The following is a 21,950-nucleotide window of genomic DNA, read 5'->3' on the forward strand; positions in this document are numbered from 1 at the left end:
AAGGACTTGCTTGATAAAATAAACAACTTTATACGAGGTCTCAGGAATTTAACATAGAGATACATACATACACATGTCTAAATATGTATGAATATATATATATATATATATATATATATACTACTATAGATATATAGGTATAGATATGTATTTTACATGAACATTATCATATATATATAGAAGTATATATATATATAAATATATTTTTAATAATAAAAAGTACATTATTTTCTATCAGGTAGATTATGAGTTGTGCATTCGTGTTTTAACGCTGAATAAATGGTAATTTCAGCTATAAAACAGTAATGCAGCCATTATAAAACTTGTCAGAATAACTGTACCGCAAGCCTTTTAGCCTGTAACGCAACTTCAGTCCCGCACCCAAAAAGATGATGTTTTTTCATGGGATTCCCAAAGCGCTGCCATTATGAGTTTTGCGGTGAGGCTAAAAAGCTTGCGTTACACCCTATACTGACAAGATCCATACCGCCATCTGAGACCAGTAGTTATGAGTTTTATGCAACAAAACTGTTAAATAAAACTCATAACTAAAGTGTTACAAAGTATACTAACACCCATAAACTACCTATTAACCCCTAAACCAAGGCACTCACATTGCAAACACTATTTTAAAGTTATTAACCCCTAATCTGCCGCTCCCAAAATTGCAGCCACTAATAAAATGTATTAACCCCTATTCCCCCGCTGCCTTACATCGCCCACACTATACTAACCTTATTAACCTCTATTCCCCCACACCCCAACATCGCCCACACTATAATAAAGATATTAACCCCTATTCCACTGCTCCCCGACATTGCTACCACTAAATAAAGTTATTAACCCCTAAACCTCTGGCCTCCCACATCACTGCCACTAAATAAACCTATTAACCCCTAAACCTAAGACCCCCCTAACTTTATATTAAAATTACGAGATTCCTATCTTAAAATAAATAAAAACCTACCTGTGAAATAAAAAATAAATAAATTTAAACTATAAATTAAACTAACATAAATACTAGACTAAAATTAAAACTAACTACAAATTAAATAAACTAAATTACAAATTAAATAAACTAAATTACAAATTATAAAAACCTAACCATACTAAAAAAATGAAATCTACAATTACAAAAAATTAAATATACTAAATTACAAAAAATTAAAAATTTCTAAAGTACAAAATAAACAAACACTAAATTACGAAAAATAACAAATGAAATTATCGAAAATAAAAACAATTACACCTAAACTAATAGCCCTATAAAAAAAAGGTCCCCAAAAATAAAAAAACCCTAGCCTACAATAAACTACCAAAATCCCTTAACAGGTCCTTTTGTAGGGCATTGCCCTAAAGAAATCAGCTCTTTTCCCTGAAAAAAATACAAAGACCCACCAACAGTAAAACCCACCACCCAACCATCCCCCCAAAATAAAAAAGGGCATTTGTATGGGCATTGCGCTTAAAAGGGCATTCAGCTCTTTTTCTTTCCCTGAAAATTGCATTACGCCCTTTTAAGAAAAATCCCAAACCCTTATCTAAAAAACCCACCCCAAAATTTAAAAAAAAAAACCTAACACTAACCCCCGAAGATCCACTTACAGCTTCTGAAGTCCGGACATCCAGGCGGTGAAGTCTTCATCTAGGCACCAATGTCTTCATCCAGGCGGCGAGGTCTTCATCCATCCAGGAGGCGTCTTCTATCTTTATCCAGGCGGCATCTTCTATCTTCGTCCAGGCGTCGCAGAGCGGGTCCATCCTGAAGACATCTGGCGCGGCGCATTCTCTTCATACGGTCGCTGCCGTATACTGAATCTTCAATGCAAGGGAGCCTTTTCAAAATGGCATCCCTTGCATTCCTATTGGCTGATTTGATTTTTGAAATTCAAATCAGCCAATAGGATGAGAGCTACTGAAATCCTATTGGCTGTTCAAATTAGCCAATAGGATGAGAGCTACTGAAATTCTATTGGCTATTCAAATCACCCAAAAGAATTTCAGTAGCTCTGAACAATTGAAGCCAAATAAGACAATATAAACAATCCGAAAAGTTTTTTATTAGAAGGAGTTATCTCTCAAAATAGAAATATTGTGTTTTTTTAGAGGAGAAATCTCTGTGACAAACTTTACAACATGTAACATGAATAATACACTACCTGAGGGACATACTAATAGTTTTTAAAGCTGAGTAAATAAACTCCAACACTGGATGTATAAATACATCAAGGGTTAATTCTAAAGAACAGGATATGAAGGAGGACCTAAAGGAAACTATAAAAGGATACATCCGGATCAAAAATGGCATCTTGATAAAGGCTTCACAGCTGAAATGCGTAGAGAACCACCACACTTGATCCAGACCATCTCTTAAATATTTTGATCTAAGTACAGCTATAGGAGATCGTTAATCATTTGAAAAGAGGGGAAAAGTGCCTTATTCAGTGGTGTCAAGTACCCGGAATAGAAGTGATACCATTGACCGCTCATATTAGTATATTCATATTAAGGATAAGAGTCTGTACTGAAACCGGCAAGATACGTAGGACAGGCTGTGAGATGATTGGCCACCTCTAGGACACGAATTTTAAAGTAAAAGGTCCATTGACATTACCTTTGAAGAAGCTGAGTATTCGCAATTTGGTAAAAAGAAGACAAGGTACTGTGTAATACACCTTTACATTCACACTACCTAACAAGTAGCAGGCACCTGTTTACAGCGATTGCTAATTATTGACTGCTTATAAAAACCGTTGTTACCAGTAAGAGATTTATTGTGTGAACACTCCTAGATCTTCAACACTCATAAGCCATTAAAGGGAAATTAAACCCACATATTTTCTTTCATGATTCAGATAGAGACTACCATTTTAAACAACTTTCTAATTTACTTCTGTTATCTAATTTGCTTCATTCTCTTGATATTCCATCCTGAAAAGCATATCTAGATAGGCTCAGATTGGTGGTTGCACATATTTGCCTCATGTGATTGGCCCACCCATGTGCATTGCTATGTATTTAACAAAGGATATCTAAAGAGTGAAGCAAATTAGATAATATAAGTAAATTGGAATGTTGTTTAAAATTGTATTCTCTGTCTGAATCATGAAATACATTTTTTGGGTTTAATGTCCCTTTAACAGTTTTGAATAACTGACTTTTATCATCTGTTATTAATAACGGCCAGTGTTTTAAAATCGCTGCTAAGAGAATAATACAAACACAACCAATCGATTTTTATTCAAATCCCAGGTCGGTCAGTTTATATCCTGTGGAATTCACTTTTTCACTTTTTTTCACTTTTTCAAGGATTGTATATTCATTTAATATTATTGATTTTATGAACTTTACAACAGAGCTCTGTCAATTGATTGTTATTTTATTGTTGATATTAAATTGTTTATTTTTGTATTCAGAGACTTTTTTTGAAATGTACAAATGTTTTCTATATTTGATTAATTTAACCATAAAGATATATATGATGTATATTATATGTTTTATTACCTAATTAACATTGTTATTCGCTACGTTTTAAGAATTTTCTATAAACGTATCCATCAACTTTTATAGACTTCCTTTATTTTCTTGTTGTATTGTATATTTGCCCACTAATAAAATTGCCTACTGATACAATTGTGTTAGTAAATTGCACACATTATAAGAAAGATCAACCATAATGGTTTGATACTTGATTCCCGCTTAGAAAACTTTATAGATTCTCTGTATAATTTTGGCAATTCGATTTCACACGAAGTAGTTTCAATTCATTTAAGAAATTATTTTGTTATCTCTGCTATTTGATATTAGAAGATTAATATTAGTCTACCTGGGAAACTAATTAGTGAACACTAGTTTGATTTATTGATTCTCACACAATTATAATTTAGTTTTTTGCTTTTATTACATGTATACACACGTTTCCGTTTTAAACAGAATCCACTAAACTGAAGATAAACACATCTGAATTTGTATCACTAAATTTGTATCACATAATTTAAAGGTAGCTTACATATTTATACATTTACACCTACACACAATAGTTTCCAAAACAGCAATTTCTTTTTTGTGCCACCTTCACTTTATGTTCTAAAATTGTCCATCACAAATTAACTTGGGAAAATGTGTTTTTTAAGGGAGGTAGTGTTTGTTTTTTTTGAGTTTCCTGGAAGATATATTATTTAATTCTTTATTATAGGTTTTTTTTATAGTTAGGTTTTTTATTCTGCGGGGTTGGTTGGGTGGTGGGTTTTACTGTTGGGGGGTCTTTGTATTTTTTTTTTTTTTTTTCAGGGAAAAGAGCTGATTTCTTTAGGGCAATACCCTACAAAAGGCCCTTTTAAGGGCTATTGGTAGTTTATTGTAGGCTAGGGTTTTTTTTTTTATTTTTTTTTATTATTATTTTTATAGGGCTATTAGATTAGGTGTAATTGTTTTTATTTTGGATAATTTCATTTGTTATTTTTTGTACTTTAGTATTTTTTTATTTTTTGTAATTTAGTATTTTTTATTCTTTTGATAGTTATTTTAATTTTAGTATAATCATAATGTTAGTTTAAATTATAGTTTAAACGTAGGTTTTTTAATTTCCCAGGTAGGTTTTTATTAATTTTAAGATAGGGATCTTGTAATTTTAATTTAAAGTTAGGGGGTTGTTAGGTTTAGGGGTTAATAGTTTAATTTATTTTTTGGCGATGTGGGGGGCTGTTGGTTTAGGGGTTAATAGATTTATTTAGTGGCAGTGATGTGGGAAGCCAGAGGTTTAGGGGCGATGTTGGGGTGTGGGGGAAAAGGGGTTAATAACTTTATTATAGTGGCGGCAAAGTCGGGGAGCGGCGGAATAGGGGTTAATAAATGTTATTAGTGGGAGCGATGTCGGGAGCAGCAGATTAGGGGTTAATAACTTTATTATAGTGTTTGCAATGCGGAAGGGTGGCGATTTAGGGGTTAATAGGTAGGTTATGGGTGTTAGTGTACTTTGTAACACTTTAGTTATGAGTTTTGTGTAACAGTTTTGTTGTGTAAAACTCATAACTACTGCTCTCAGATGGCGGTACGGATCATGTTGGTATAGGCTGTAATGCTAGCATTTTAGCCTCACCGCAAAACTTGTAATGGCAGCGCTTTGGAAATCCCACACAAAAACGTCATTTTTTTGAGTGTGGGACTGAGGTTGTGTTACAGGCCTGTGGTACAAGACTCGAAATGGCTGGGTTACTGTTTTAACGCTGAAATTGCCATTTTTTCAGAGTTAAAACACGAACGCAAAACTTGTAATCTAGGTGTTACTTAGAAGCTCCCAGTTTATCACTGTTGAAAAGGTTAGCTGGAACACTCACTACAAGTGGTTCTTTAGCAAAAAAAGCAGGCACTTCCCCCTCCCTCGCATATGAAAAGACTCTTGACACAAACAGGAGTAAGCTGGAATAGGTAAGGTATACATCAGTATTCTCCTAAAACCTAAAAAGCTGTATAGGCTATAAATGGATCATCTACAAAACATGTATGCAAAGAAAAATCTAGTGTATAATGTCTCTTTAAGCAGACTAGTAACTTTTGTTCTCCTGATTATGAAGTATTCTATTTCTCTATCTAATCTTTCCTCACTGCTTCTCTCTGTCTCTCTCTACAATAGACCTGCTAGCTGTCATGTGCACAGGTCTACAGCATAGATCAGTGACAGGTAGTGTGCACTGAAGGATATCTCCAATTGTAACCTTTATGCCTCTATACGAAGTATAAGAGAAATAAAGAGTCAAAACTGGTTAAAGATTAAAGCAGATTAATATATAACCATGGAAAATATAACCAAGATACTAATAATAGTGAAAAGATCTAGCAATTAGATGTGTTAAAGGGAAATGAAACCCACAATTTTTATTTCATGATTCAGATACAGCACGTGATTTTAAATAACTTTCCAATGTATTTCTCTTATTTAATTTGTTTAATTCTCTGTGTATCCTTTGTTGAAAAATATACCTAGGTGGGCTCAAAAGCTGATGATTGGTGGCTGGACAAAAATGCCTCTTGTCATTGGCTTTCAGCTAGCTCCCAGTAGTGCATTACTCCTTCTTTAGCAAAGAGTACCAAGAGAATGAAGCAAATTAGATAATAGATTGTATGCTCTATCTGAATCATGAAAGAACAAAAATTGGGTTTCATGTCCCTTTAAATATTATGATCTATGTATTTTATTTTATCCTTGGTTGTGTCCACTCCATTTCTTGGGGATTTAACCCCTTGGTGACCGAGGACATGTCAGGCACGTCCTACAAAAAATACAGTCAAGGACCAATCACGTGTCTGACACGTCCACGGGTAATCTAAATGCTGGAAGCAATCAAGATCGCTTCCAGCCGCTCAAACAGGATTGCAGCAATGCCTCGATGTTGAGGCATCCTGCAATACTGTTCCTGACTGCCGGGCTCCATTTTGATTGCTCCCACGGAGCGATCACTTCCGGTTTGGCTCCATGTGGGGCCTGGCAGTCAAGCTGAGCATCAGAGGCCATTGGGCAGGCTTCTGATGCTCTGACAGTGTGCTGAGTGCCTAAGTGGAATGAGGCACTTAGTAAAATATAATATTTAAAAAAAACATTTTTTTTTTAAAAATACACATTTTTTTTTATAAAAAATCCCCATATAGCCTCCCTCCCCCATGTGGCTTCAAAGATGGTGCTGCCCAGTGTATCATGGGGCTTCTGGGGGTGTCCCTAGCCTGCCTCATCATAGGCTGGGGTTATCCAATCTGAGCTTGCCCCATAATTAAATATATAATAAAAAATCCCATTTGTCTGATCATGTCAATATTAGTAAATATTTACACTGACCAGTGTGTGGATCTCCTTACCCTCTCCTCACTTGCGTTTTTATGGGAGAGAGAGATTTACAGCTAAATTATGAGTTTGTCGTTATGAGTCAAATAGCAGCGTTGTAACCCATAACGCATAATTTTCCCAAATCCAGCCATTGAGTATTGTTGGTATAGGTGTATCGCAAGCCTTTTAGCCTTTAACGCAACGTCAGTACCGCACTCTTAAAAATTATGTTTTTTCATGGGATTCCCATAGCGCTGGTATTACGAGTTTTTCTGGGAGACTAAAAAGCGAGCGTTACAGCCTAAAACGACAAGATCCGTAATGCCATCTAAAGTCAGTAGTTATGAGTGTTACTCTACAAAGCTGTAACATAAAACTCATAACTAAAGTGTTAAAAAGTACACTAACACCCATAAACTACCTATTAACCCCTAAACCGAGGCTCTCCTGCATCACAAATACTATAATAAATTTATTAACCCCTAATCTGCCGCTCCCGACATCGCCGCCACTAAATAAAATTAATAACCCCTATTTCGCCGTTCCCCGACATCGTCACCACTATACTAAAGGTATTAACCCCTAAACCGCTGCCCTCCCACATCGCAAGCACTATTTAAATATTGGCAAACAATTGGGATTGAGACTCCCTGAAAGAAAAATGCTCTAATAGCACTCTATGCCCAGACTATAAAGTAGAGGCAAAAAGGAATTAAAATTTAACTTTTATTGTTTTGGTTAAAATATGGGTAAACACAAACATTTAAAATTCGTTTCTCTAATGTTGGTAGCTATATAATATATGTGAGATCTGTTATATGTCTATTTGGCCTTTCTACCATTAATTTCTAATCAGGTCTCACTATATATATGGTACCATTAATCTAGGTTGACATGTACCTTGGTAAGTGTAATTGTATTAAATATTATAATTGGTTGTCATATTAATCGCACTTAACCATGGAGAGTTAAATTGAATTATCTAAATATCATTGCCACAAAGGCACTAATACTGTTGAGTGGATATGTGTTCTCTTGTTGTGATATTTCTAGCCAACGCCTGTTAGTACCAAACACTATGTGACGTGCTCGCACTCATTAGTATTATGTTCCTGAGAGGATGTGATTGAAAAATTGGGGTTATGTTAAGGTTCAAATACTTATCCAAATAAAGTTTTGACTACTGGATATGCTTCCTACTGTGAATGTATTCGTCATGTATAAATAAAGCTTATATCCAACCAAGTGTCATCAATATTTGTTTCATTGCATATATACACCTGTTGCTAGTATTTTTTAGTGATATTCAATCCCACATCAAGTGTCACACTTATCGTTTGTTATCATGAGCTACTATATATTTTTCCTTATAGCATGTAATTGCTTATGGTATATTTTCGCTCATGCCTTCGGTATTTACTCCTATTGCTCTGATATTGTGGCACTTGTAGTCTATGTGGGTGAATTGGCTATGCACTCATTTTATATGCGCACCATTCGCTTTTCTTACCACCTAGGTAAGAGATGTATATGGGTATATACTGCAGTGCTTTGTTATAACTGGTTACTTGGCTATATTATCCCCACTGTTGGTTTACAATTGGTAACTTGTTGTCAGGCTGATTTATTCCATAAATGCACGCTGTATTGGTTTGTGTGCTGGATCAGAGCTATAACGTATGTAAGTATTCAGATAATATCAATAGTTGGCCTCACTGTGCACAATTCTTGCCGTACAATATCATTAAATCTGAGCTTTTGGTTTGCCAAGTATATTGCTTGATGCTCGGCTGTTTGCTCTCTGTTATCAAACAGTGTAAATATATGTACTCCAATAATAGGTTGCACCCGTGTGCTTTAGCTATATTGTTCCCACTTTGGATTTATAAATATAACTTATTATCGAGCCAGTGTATTCCCTAAGTGCACACTGTATCAGTATAGGTGCTAAATCCAGGCTGTAAAATATATACTTGTTCAAGTAATATCGATAGCTAGCTCCACTGTGTACAAACCCTATTATACAATGTCATAAGCTCTGAACGTTGGGTTTGACAGGCAATGTATATTGCTTAATGCTTAGCTCTTGTATACACAAGTTACTCTCTATTATCGTGCGATATGAACGCTATTCACTACTGTATAACACAGCCGTTAGCCGGTAATTTGTTATTATTCTACTTGCGATACAATTTGTTGCATTTGCCAAACACTCAATTCATACACGCATCATTCACGTTTCTTTCATCCTCTAGTAAAAAATGTATAAACATATATCTGTATTTCAGTAAGTGATTATGATTGAGTGCTTTGGACTATGTTCATACCACTGTTTGGATTGTAAATGATAACTTCAATCAGATTTACTTATTCCTTTAATGCATGCTTTATCGGTTTGAATATTAGTTCAGGGCTAAGAAATATATATATAGTGTATGATTTTTAAGTCAAATCCTTAGCTCGCCCCAATTATACATAAGCATTACTGTGCATAATCGCTGAATCTAAGCGCTGGTTTGGTTGTAAATAATAATTTCAATTAGAATGATCTATTTCTTTAATACACACTTTATCAGTTTGTTTATTAGTTTGGGGCTAAGAAATATAGATATACAATATGTGATTCTTAAGTTAAATCCTTAGCTCGCCCCAATTACTGTGATAATCGCTGAATCTAAGTGCTGGTTTGGCAGGCTGAGTATTGTTTACTAACTAGCCCCCTTATCCACAATTGACTCTCCACTATCGTGCGGTATACACACTTATCCACTACTATTCAGCATAGCCGTCAACCGCTAGTACAATTCTACTTTCAGATACACTTTAGCTACGTTAGAGTTCGTTTAAAATATACAACAATTGCGGGACCCCATTGTCCCACACAACCCCCCTGACGCGTTTCGCCTGTTTAGGCTTTATCAAAGGCGGCGGGCCGCCGTGGTTGAACCTATTTATATGCATTTGAACCGGATGTCCCGCTTCTACTCTTTTCTAATTGGTTCTGTTGGCCTTGATGGTTTCCATTACCACCAATCGGGATCCAAATAGTTCCATGGATGTTCTTGGGATTCTTAAGGAGGACTGCACCATATCTCATCCATTAATATTAAGGTGGATTATCTTGTCATTTTACATAAAACTTACCTATGTTACTTTTACGTTTCCTATTACGGTATAAATTTCAAAATTGGGCTAAAGAACAAAAGCAAGGTTGCTCCTATATGTGATCAACTGATCTTGAACATAATTTTACCCTTATAATGTACTGGAAATTAATGATAATTTCTTCTGGATAAATACAGTGCTTGAAATTGGGCAAAGTCACATGGTGTTGCTTGTGTTGCTACGTAAAAAGTGATTTATAAACTTGGTGGGATTGTGACAAAAAAGTGAAAAAGAAAAAAAGACATAGTGTTGTAAAAGAAAAGAAAAATGAAAATAAATCAAAAATAGGCATGATCGTGAAAAAAGAGAGAAATCAGTGAAGTGCCACCCTTTATCATAAGGTTGTGATAGGATGTGAGTTGATTCTAATTATTTCCTAGGGTAAGTTTTCAATTAGTATTTATATACTTGAAATTATTTTTATCTTCCCCATTCTATATTTAATATACTTTGCCTTGTTATATATTATCCAAAATTTTGGAGGTTGCTTTTCTCACCCTCCTGCTGAATCTGTTATGTTTTCCATTTTACTATCTTACACCTATTGTGTGTTTTCTTTCTTGTTATACTATGCAAACTTGCAGTGTGTCTTATACATTCTTCTTCAAGATCCTCTTATGAGATATTTGTTTATATTTTAATTAGTCAAGTCTACATTCATTCCTGCTCTATATGCTCTAGTATATTCTCTTTTATTAAATCTTGATATGGGGTCATTGCTTGAAATAGCCCCAATTCCTAATTGTAACCTCGAAATCTATATGCACTACTAATATTGATGTAACAGTTCATGTCTGAATTCCAGACTGCTACTACATATGTGTGTACGTTTCTGTCAGATTCTGTCATTATAATGTCAACATTCATTGTGTCATATCTCCAATAGAATTCTTCTAATATGTATAGTATTCTATTGTGTATAATGTAAGGGTTCTTATTTCTGTCCATTCACCTTGATTAGGTGTGAATTCCCCGTGATCTTTCCTAATACCCCCCCGTGTGTAGTCATGGTAAGGTGAGTCGGTGACATTGAAAAGTGTTCTAATTGTGAGTATTTAAAGTGATGGAACAGCCCTTCTGCTGTTTCAATATTGTCATGTCTTCTGACTTTTTGTGATGTAGATTTATGTTGAAACTGTGAATATTGTGTGAAAGATTTTTTAGTGTTGTAACATGCTCTCGATTTATTGATGGTTGAATTTCAATTATGCAGAACCTGTGACCTGATTAGAAATTAATGGTAGAAAGGCCAAATAGACATATAACAGATCTCACATATATTATATAGCTACCAACGTTAGAGGAACTAATTTTAAATGTTTGTGTTTACCCATATTTTAACCAAAACAATAAAAGTTAAATTTTAATTCCTTTTTGCCTCTACTTCATAGTCTGGGCATAGAGTGCTATTAGAGCATTTTTCTTTCAGGGAGTCTCAATCCCAATTGTTTGCCAAAGTTCATGTAATAAATGCTAGCACCAATTCTCACAATATAAATGTGCTGAGATACTGACACCACAAGTATCCATAAAAATTCAAATAAGTGAGAAGTTTGCCTTAATAGTGCCCTTGTTATCTCGTGTGGGTACTATTTAAATATTATTAACCCCTAATCTGCCGTTCGCCCACATCGCCCCCACTGTACTAAAGTTATTAAGCCCTACACCGCCTCCACTATAATAAAACCATTAACCCCTAAACCGAAAGCCCACCCACAACGAAATATAATAAATTAAAGTATTAACCCCTAAACCGGAAGCCCCCACATCGCAATAAACTAAATTAAACTAGTAACACCTAAACTAAATTAAACTAGTAACCCTTAAACTAACAATTAAACTAATATAATTATAAAACTAAAATTAAACTTATTACCAATTAAATTAAACTAAACTACACATTAAAAAATCCTAACTATTACAAAGTATCTAATAACAAAAAAAAGACTAAATTACAAAAAAAAAATCTAAATTATGGAAAGTAGCAAACAAAGGATCAAAAATAAAAAAGAATTACACCTAATCTAATAGCCCTATAAAAAAAAAAAGCCCACCCAAAATAAAAAAAAAAAACCCTAGCCTACAATAAACTACCAATGGCCCTTAAAAGGGCCTTTTTTGGGGGCATTGCCCCAAAGATAATAGCTATTTTACATGTAAAAAAAAATACAAAGACCCCCCAACAGTAAAACCCACCACCCATTCCCCCAATATATAAAACCTAAATCTAAAAAAACCTAAGCTACCCATTGCCCTGAAAAGGGTATTTGGATGGGCATTGCCCTTAAAATGGCATTTAGCTCTTTTACTGCCCAAACCCTAAAATAAAAATAAAACCCACCAAAATGTGGAAATAAATGTGAAAAAAAAAATCACAAACACGTCAGAAGTTTGGCATTGCACCCCCAAAACAAGCCAACAAACCTATGCATAGGTGGTATCACTGTACTCAAGATGTTGCTGAACACATATTGGGGTCTTCTTAGGCAGTAACACATAACAGAAGCTGAGAATCTATACCTAAAGTACAATGTGTGTGAAAAAAAACACCAAAAAAAGACTGCCCAATAGTTTGACAAAGACTGGTGGTTAAATTAGTGCATGGAAAGTGTTAAAATACCAGTGTTTCAAAAATATATGGTTTGATAGGGGTAAATTACATTGGCCAACTTCAAAAATGTCCGAAATAGGACATGGGTGCATATGGGATGTGAAAATTCTAAGTTGGAAAATTGGAATGTGCCTCCTAAAAATAAGGCCTTTTAGCTCCCTGAGAACCTGACAAACCTTTTCATAGGTGGTATCACTGTACTCAGGAGATGTTGTTGAACACATATTGAGGTGTTTTTTGGCAGTAACACATAACAGGAACCGTGAATCAATGCCTAAAGTACAATGTATGTGAAAAATAACACAAACAAATGACTACACAAAAGATTGACAAAGACTGGTGATTGAATTAGTGCATGAAAAGTGTTAAAATACCAGCTTTTCAAATACCCTAGGGTGTCTACTTTTCAAAAATATATGGTTTGATGGTGTAAATTACATTAGCCGGCTTCTAAAATATCCCAAATAGGACATGGGTGCATGATGGCAGATGTAAAAATGCCCAGTTAGAAAACTGGAATGCGCCCCCTAAAAATAAGGCCTTTTGGCCCCCTGAGAACCCGACAAACCTATTCAGGGATGGTATCACTGTACTCAGAAGATGTTTTTGAACACATATTGAGGTTTTTTTTTTGGCAGTAACACATAACAGGAACCGAGAATCTATGCCTAAACTACAATGTGTGTGAAAAATAACACAAAAAATGACTACCAAAAAGTTTGACAAAGATTGGTGGTTTAATTAGAGCATGGAAAGTGTTAAAATACCAGCATTTCAAATACCCTAGGGTGTCTACTTTTCAAAAATATAAAAAATACATATCCCAAATAGGACATGGGTGGATGATGTCAGATGTGAAAATTCCAAGTTGGAAAACTGGAATGCGCCCCCTAAAAATAAGGCTTTTTAGCCCCCTGAGAACCCAACAAACCTATTCATAGGTGGTATCACTGTACTCAGGAGATGTTGTTTAACACATAGTGAGGTGTTTTTTGGCAGTAACACATAACAGGAACTGAGAATCCATGCCTAAACTACAATGTGTGTGAAAAATAACACAAAAAAATGACTACCCAAAAGTTTGACAAAGACTGGTGGTTGAATTAGTGCATGGAAAGTGTTAAAATACCAGCATTTCAAATACCCTAGGGTGTCTACTTTTCAAAAATATATGATTTGATGGGGGTAAATTACATTGACCAGCTTCAAAAATATCCCAAATAGGACGTCACCACAGATGACACCCTCAGAATCAGGAAATCCATCCACTCTGGGGCACCCTCGGACCCATGCCCCCATCACATATTCAACAAAGCAAGCAACACCATCGCCCCTGAACTCCATCAAAACCGGCACCTTCCCGGATATCTGGAAGCACGTGGAACTGAAACCCCTGCTGAAGAAACCCTCGGCAGACCCCACAGACCCGAATAACTACTGCCCCATCTCTCTACTCTGCTTCCCGGCCAAAGTCATAAAGAAGTCCATCAACTTGCAACTTATTGACCATACTGAGGCCATCCACACCCTGGACCACTCCCAATCCAGTTTCAGAAGCAACCACAGCACCGAGACCGCCCTCCTCGCCGCCACAGACAACATCTGCACCATGCTCGACCGAGGAGAAACCGCCGCCCTCATCCTCCTAGACCTCTCAGCAGCTTTTGACACTGTCGACCACAACACCCTCCATACCCCCTACACAACGCTGGCATATGCAGCACAGCCCTGGAATGGATCACCTCCTTCCTCACGGGCAGGACCCAGAAAGTCAGACTCCCGCCTCTCTCCTACAAACCCACACCAGTCATCTGCGATGTACCGCAAAGCTCTTCAATGAGCCCCACCCTCTTCAACATCTACATGGCCCCTCTCGCTGCCATCGTCCGACGCCACGACCTCAACATTGTCTCCTACACCGACGACACCCAGTTAATCATCTCACTCACCTGAGATACCACCACCACCAAAAAGAAAGTCCACAAAGGCCTGACAGCAGTCGCCGCCTGGATGAAGGACAACCGGCTCAAACTGAACACAGACAAAACCGAAGTCCTCCTCATCAAACCCAATAAATCTGCATGGGATGACTCCTGGAGGCCCACAGCCCTCGGTCACCCTCCAACCCTAACTGACCATGTACAAAATCTAGGCTTCATCCTGGACTCCTCACTCTCCATGGACCGACAAATCAATGCCATCACCTCAACATGCTTCCACCTTCTCCACCTGCTATGAAAAATCTTCAAGTGGATCCCTACTTAAACCAAGAAAACAGTTACCCATGCCCTCATCAGCAGCCGGTTAGACTACGGCAACACATTCTATGCCGGCTCCACCATCAAACTCCAAAAGAGACTCCAACGTATCCAGAACACCTCAGTCAGACTCATCCTCGACATCCCTCTCCAATGCCACATCACGAACACCTAAGGAACCTTCACTGGCTCCCCATCAACAAGAGAATCACCTTCAAGCTCCTTACCCATGCGTTCAAGGCCCTACATAACATCGGACCTGAACACATCAACCACCGCGTATATTTCGACACCCCCGCTAGACATCTCCAATCGGCCTACCAAGCACTCACAGTCATCCCCCGCATCAGCAAATCCACAGCGGGTGGAAGATCCTTCTCCCACATGGCAGCAAAGACATGGAACACCCTCCTGCTGCACCTCAGACACACCTCCCTTACAAAGTTCAGAAAGGACCTCAAAACCTGGCTCTTCAACTGAACTCCCATCCCCTATGGTTTGATAGGGGTAAATTACATTGGCTGGCTTCAGAAATGTCCTAAATAGGACATTTGTGCTTGATGACAGATGTGAAAATTCCAAATTGGAAAACTTGAATGCGCACCCTAAAAATAAGGCCTTTTAGCCCCCAGAGACCCCAACACACCTATACATAGGTGGTATTACTGAACTCAGGAGATGTTGCTGAACACATATTGGGGTGTTATTTGGTAGTTAACCTTAATGTTCTCAGTAAATGTATACTTAAATTGCTATTTTACCCAAAAAAATGATTTTTTTTAAACTTTGGCATAGATTGGTGGTAAAATGGTTGTATGAAAAGAGTCAAAATACCCCTAGTTTAATACATTAGGTTGTCTTCTTTAAAAATATATACATGTGAAGGGTTATTCAGGGATTGCTGACAGATATAAGTGTTACCATTTTGGGGGAAAAATGTTTTGGAAATAGCTACTTGTACTTATTGCCTGTCCAGGTTATGGAGCAGCGGACAGGTTATGGAGCAGCCATCTTAAGAAGGCTTGTGCGGAAACAGGGGCATCAAATTCCATATGGAGCTTGAAAAATTGGGCCCGTGAAATAAACTTTTGCGCTCAAGATTCAGATAGAGAATACAATTTTAAACAACTTTCCAGTTTAGTTGTATTATCTCATTTGCTTTATTCTCTTGGTATTCTTTGTTGAAGAAACAGCAATGCACATGGTTAAACAAACAACATGAGGCATATATATGTAGCCACCAATTAGCAGCTCCTCAGCCTACCTAGGTATGCTTTACATCAAAAGATACAAAGACAAATAAACAGATGTCACTAATGACTGGTGCATATGCATATATGCATGATTATAATTAGCTCACCAGCTGTATCATCTGGATTGGCATGGGAGCATAGTTTTTATTGTGTATTTAACTATTTTGCAGGGGATTATATATGGTAAAAAGAAATAAAAGAATAATAGAATGTTAACAAAACACAGCACTTTATTTTTACACCAGAAAGTCCCTTTAAAATATTAACCTTTATCATACATAAATATACTGTATATATGAATCACCAAGCCATGAAACTAAGATCATCACTGTGGATGTTAAATCATTAGCAAATCAATGTACGTGGAAAACAGATAAAGAGAATAAGAATTGTGGTTAATCATTACAAATAGCATGTAAATCTTCTATATTATGTGTCCTTTTACAGCCTCTTACATATTCTTCCTTATTTTATATATAGATCCTATTATTTTTTTTTTAAAGAATAGTTGTCTCTTGATGTTGTTTGCAGGTAATTTTTTGCAGCAGTTCAAAAAATATGTTGTGCTTTTGAAAATGGATGTACGCCAATACCTTTTTTGTTTTTGTAATTACTGGGTCATATTGGCAGCACTCCCAAAGATGTGTATATAAACTTTTTGTAAGGTGTGCTAAAAAAAACAAATTTTGTATTTGTATTTAAAATAATCAGGGAGACTGACCATCTCCCATTAGTTTAAGCACCCCACCCAAGCTCAGGTGTGCTCATGACAGTGTAATGGAGTTGTGAATATTAAAGGGACAGTATACACTCATTTTCATATAACTGCATGTAATACCCACTACTATAAAGAATAAGATGCACAGATACTGATATAAAAATACAATATAAAATGGTTTAAAAATGTACTTAGAAGCTTTCAGTTTAGCTCTGTTGAAAAAGCAGTTGGAAAGCCCACTGCAAGTGGGAAATAAGACACTCCCCCCTCCCCCTTCTTTTGCATATGAAAAGACCCTTTACACAAACAGGAGCAAGCTGGAGAAGGTAGCTGACGGTATTCAAATAAAACTTTGGGGCTTGGATAGGAGTCTGAAAATCAGAGCAATGTTATTTAAAAATAAGCAAAATTATACATTTTTAAAAAAAAAAAAAACTTTATGGGCTTTATAAATAGATCATCTACAAAACATTTATGCAAAGAAAAAATGAGTGTATAATGGCCCTTTAAGCTAGGGAGTCTCATTCTATTATGAAGAGTAAAAGCAGGAATGATTCAGCCCTCTGTAGCAAAAAGACTGTAGTGTTAGGACCAGTCTATATTGGGGCACCTTGTAAGTGGTGACTGGCTAAGCAAAATATGGCCATATTGTGTGACTAAGATCCCAATTTTCTTTAAAAAGAATAGTTGTCTCTTGATGTATTTGCAGCCAATTTTTTGCAGCAGTTCAAAAAATATGTTGTGCTTTTGAAAATGGATGTGTGCCAATACTTTTTTGTTTGTGTGTGTGTATATATATATATGAGGTATTTTGTATTTCAAACAAAATAACACTATGTGCCGAGGATCAAAAACTCACCGGCATGGAGAGAAATAGTTCAAAATCTTTTCTTTTTTTTTTGACCTTATATTGCAATGTTAGTGTCCCTCTTTCACACCTAGAGCCTATATTGTAAACTAAACAGCCCTCAAGCTAAAATTTGCCTTCCGAAAATTCTTTGAGGGCCCAACAGTACTGAAGAGAATCAAGCCCCATATAGGGCTAGAGTACTAGTGGAGCTCTATTCAGCGCTCCTGCTCGAGCGTAAACTTCGCCAGACGGAAACTTATTATTACAAGTACAAGTATTACAAGTTGAAAGTAAAAAGTTTGCGCGCAAGCGAAACCTGTTGTGCGCTAACCAAATATCATGACCCTGTTAACTTCTCCCCATAGAAGTCAATAAAGATTGCAGGAAAAAAACCCTAACAACTATTGCTCAAATGCTTGCTAACCCGACAGGAGTAAAGAACAGTTCACATTCTAATGTTCTTCACATACAGAACAATGTCATTTTATTGTAAATATTTATATATATATATTTCTGTATATACCTATACCTGTATATCTATTCTTATAGATATAAAGGTATAGATATCTATTTTACATTAACTAAGCTCATCTAGGATTATTCTTAAAGAAAGAATACCAAGCAAACTAAGCATAATTGATTAACTATCCTATATATATATAAAAATAAATAAAATTCTATGTGAAAAAAATAGGATTGTAAAATATGTGTAATTTGCATCACGGTTTGCAATTTAGGTCTAACACGATGCAGTTAGCGCACATGAAGAATTGCTAACTTTAATGCTCATGAAATATTGCATATAAAACATTGAAAAATATTAATAACAATTATTAAAGATTGTGATACATACTGTACAAAATATAGATATTCTATGGATTATTTAGTATTTTTTAGTGTGTTTAATCATTTTTAATAATTTGTATTCATTTTTTTCTAATATTTTCTATTTAATATTTTAAGAACACACATTGAAGTTAACAATTCTTCATGTGCTATTACCCAACACCACGTTAGACCTCCAATGCCCATTTCGCATATTTTCCATTCTAATGTTCTTCACATAGAAAATTATGTCAATTTTATTTTATATATACAGTGTGTGTATGTATATATATATATATATATATATATATATATATATATATATATATATATATATGTGTGTGTATAAGGAATAGACAAACAAGTATAGGTGTATACAGATATATATATTGAAATATGCATTTAAAATAAAAATTACATCATCCTGTATGTGAAGTACAATGGAATGTTAAATATGAACAGTAAAACATATAAATACATAGGTACACACATTTATACATATATACATACATACACATATTTAGGCATGTCTATGTATGTGTGTATATATATATATATATATATATATATATATATATATATATATATATATGACCTTTGCAGCCTTTTTTTGTGAAACACCTTATACCATCTATCTTGTAGCCTTATAAATTTGTTTAACACTTTTTTTTTATAATTATTATCAGACTAGTCGATAAGCCTACCCAGAGGGCAGTCTAATTATTTTTTAAACAGCATATGTAGAAACAACATATTTTGTAACTCTTATTTTATATAAATATTTAAAGGGACATGACACCCACATTTTTTCTTTCATGATTTAGAAAGAGAATGCAGTTTTAAACATCTTTCTAATTTACTTATATTATCTAATTTGTTTTATTCTCTTGATATTTTTTGCTGAAAAGCATATCTAGATATGCTCAGTAGCTGCTGATTGGCTGCTGCACATAGAAGCCTTGTGTGATTGGCTCACCATGTGCATTGCTTTTTCTTCAACTAAGGATATCTAAAAAATGAAGCAAAATAAATAATAGAAGTAAATTGTAATGCTGTTTAAATTTCTATTCTCTATCTGAATCATGAAAGAAAGATTTTGGGTTTAGTGGCCCTTTAAGCTACAGGTGTAGCAATACTATAATTATTATGGACTACTGTCTTAAATATATCAAAAATATTTTCTATATCTTAAATCGAATTAACTTATTAACCCCTTAAACCACCAAAACACACCCTTAAATTAACCCAAATTACCTAAACTAATACATTCTAAAGTTACAGAAAATAAAAAAAAATAAGTTTACAAAAAATAAAAAAGACTAACATTACAGAAAATAAAGAATCAAATTACCAAATTTAACAAAATTAAACCGAATGTTAGCCTTTTTTATTTTTGTAAACTTTTTTTTTTTTTTTTTTTTAACTTTAGAATGTATTAGTTTAGTTAATTTGGGTTAATTTAAGGGGGTGTTAGGTTAGGGGGTGTTAGGTTGGGGTACTTAGTTATTTAAATAGTTATTTGCATTGTGGTTTTTTGAGGTTTAAAGGGTTAATAAGTTAATTAGCTTTATTACGATGTAGGGGTTTGGTGGTTTAGGGGTTAATAGGATAATTAGGTTTATTGCAATGTAGGGGTTTTGCGTTTTAGAGGTTAATAGGGTAATGAGGTGTATTCCGATGTGGGTGGTTGACGGTTAAGTGATTAAGGGGTTAATTACTTTCTTATTTAGGGATGTGGGGGTTTGCAGAGTATGGGTTAATATTAGGGTTTTTTTTTAGTACTTGATGCGGGCGGTTAGTTGTTGCTTTTGTAATGCTCCGTTTGCCTTCGCTGCATCCCGGTGTGAATTCTTTTGTCCTCGCGCTGCCAAAATTTAATTGCGCATCTGCCGACGGCGACGGACATTACAAATGCAATTATAGTATAAATAGTGTTTATATGACTATAACTGTACTTTTAAATGTATTTATGTTGTGTTTTATGCTCCTTTTATTTAGCCCTAACCCTTTACGCAAGCTTTAAATTCACGCTAACCCAATAAGTGTAAATCTTGATTGCACTGGAGCGAACTGGTTTACTTTAAACTTGCAATAAATGCGATATTTCCGTTGTGCGCAAAAAGCTGGAAAAAAACGATATTGCGCACAAAAGATTTTGTGCTTCTCATAATCTAGCCCATAATAAGCCTTTTTCAAATTCCAAACCATTTAAATCTATTAGATAAACAGTTTTGAACAGTTTTTAATCACTCACTTTAGAGTTAACTATCAGATACTTATTTAAAATAAATATATTGCAACTATTCTTACAATGTAGATTTTTATCAAGAGGATTTACTAAAGAAAACCTATCACAATGTCTTACATAAAAATAGAAAACTTTTGAGACTTATTCGTAGACCCAATAATGGTACCTTCAGATTTATCTCAATTTATATCCCACAAAATAATCAGGCACACTAAATATTTAAAAAGTATTGTCCACTTGGCAACAAATCAGTTTGAAAGAAATTCTAAAAGCAGCCCCTTTTAAGGGAATAGATATCTTGTGATAACTGCAAGGTGTGTGCACACATGATAAAAAAATAAATTGCAAAAGTAAAAATGTAATCTATGTATCGCCTGTGACTGTGCTATTTTGTATGTAGGAGTGATAACAAAGAATCTAAACATTCATATTACAGAACACATCAGTAATATCCGCAATGCAAAGAAGGATTTGGGTAAATGCTCTAAGATTAGCTAAACATCTCTGTGACAAACATAAATTGCAATAGCCAATGTTTGAAATGTTAGGACATAGAAATATGTAAAACATAGAATCTGCCTTGCTACAAATAGAAACAAAATTAATTTTCCTTTTTAACTCGCTCATTCCATAAGGGAATCGATGAATTAGCAAAATAACTATTGGACAATCTTATGACAATTTACACAACACTGAAGTATTTCTAGATTTCCCTGCAATTTTCTACAAATTTTCAGATGTGCTTATTTTTTAATAAAACATGTTTCCCATCTTAAGGTTCTTTAAAATGTGAGATGAAATAATGATCATAATTCTTGGATTATTAAGGTTAATAAGTTTGAATTACTGGTGTAACGTTATGTGCTGATGAATCCTTATGAGCGTACTTACTACTACTGCTGTGGCATATTTAGGTTTTGTGAGGGTGTAACATTACTTTTTTTTTCATGGCATTTCCAAAGCAAATGTTCATGTTCAAGTGCACGTGTGTGTACATGTGTGTGCGTATATATGGTGAATGTTTGTGGAGTGAGTGTGTGTAGTTTTGTGAGTGTGTAGTGCAGTGTGCATGTACGTGTGGGTGTAGTGAGTGTGTGTAGTGAAACCAAAAAAGTGCTGCCCCCTGCTAATCTGCCACCCTAGGCAAGTGCCTTGCTTTCCTAGGCCAAAATATATTCCTGGTCATCTGATAAGTATTTGTGATA

Source organism: Bombina bombina, chromosome 4 (genome assembly GCF_027579735.1).
Source record: "Bombina bombina isolate aBomBom1 chromosome 4, aBomBom1.pri, whole genome shotgun sequence".
Lineage (NCBI taxonomy): Eukaryota > Metazoa > Chordata > Amphibia > Anura > Bombinatoridae > Bombina > Bombina bombina.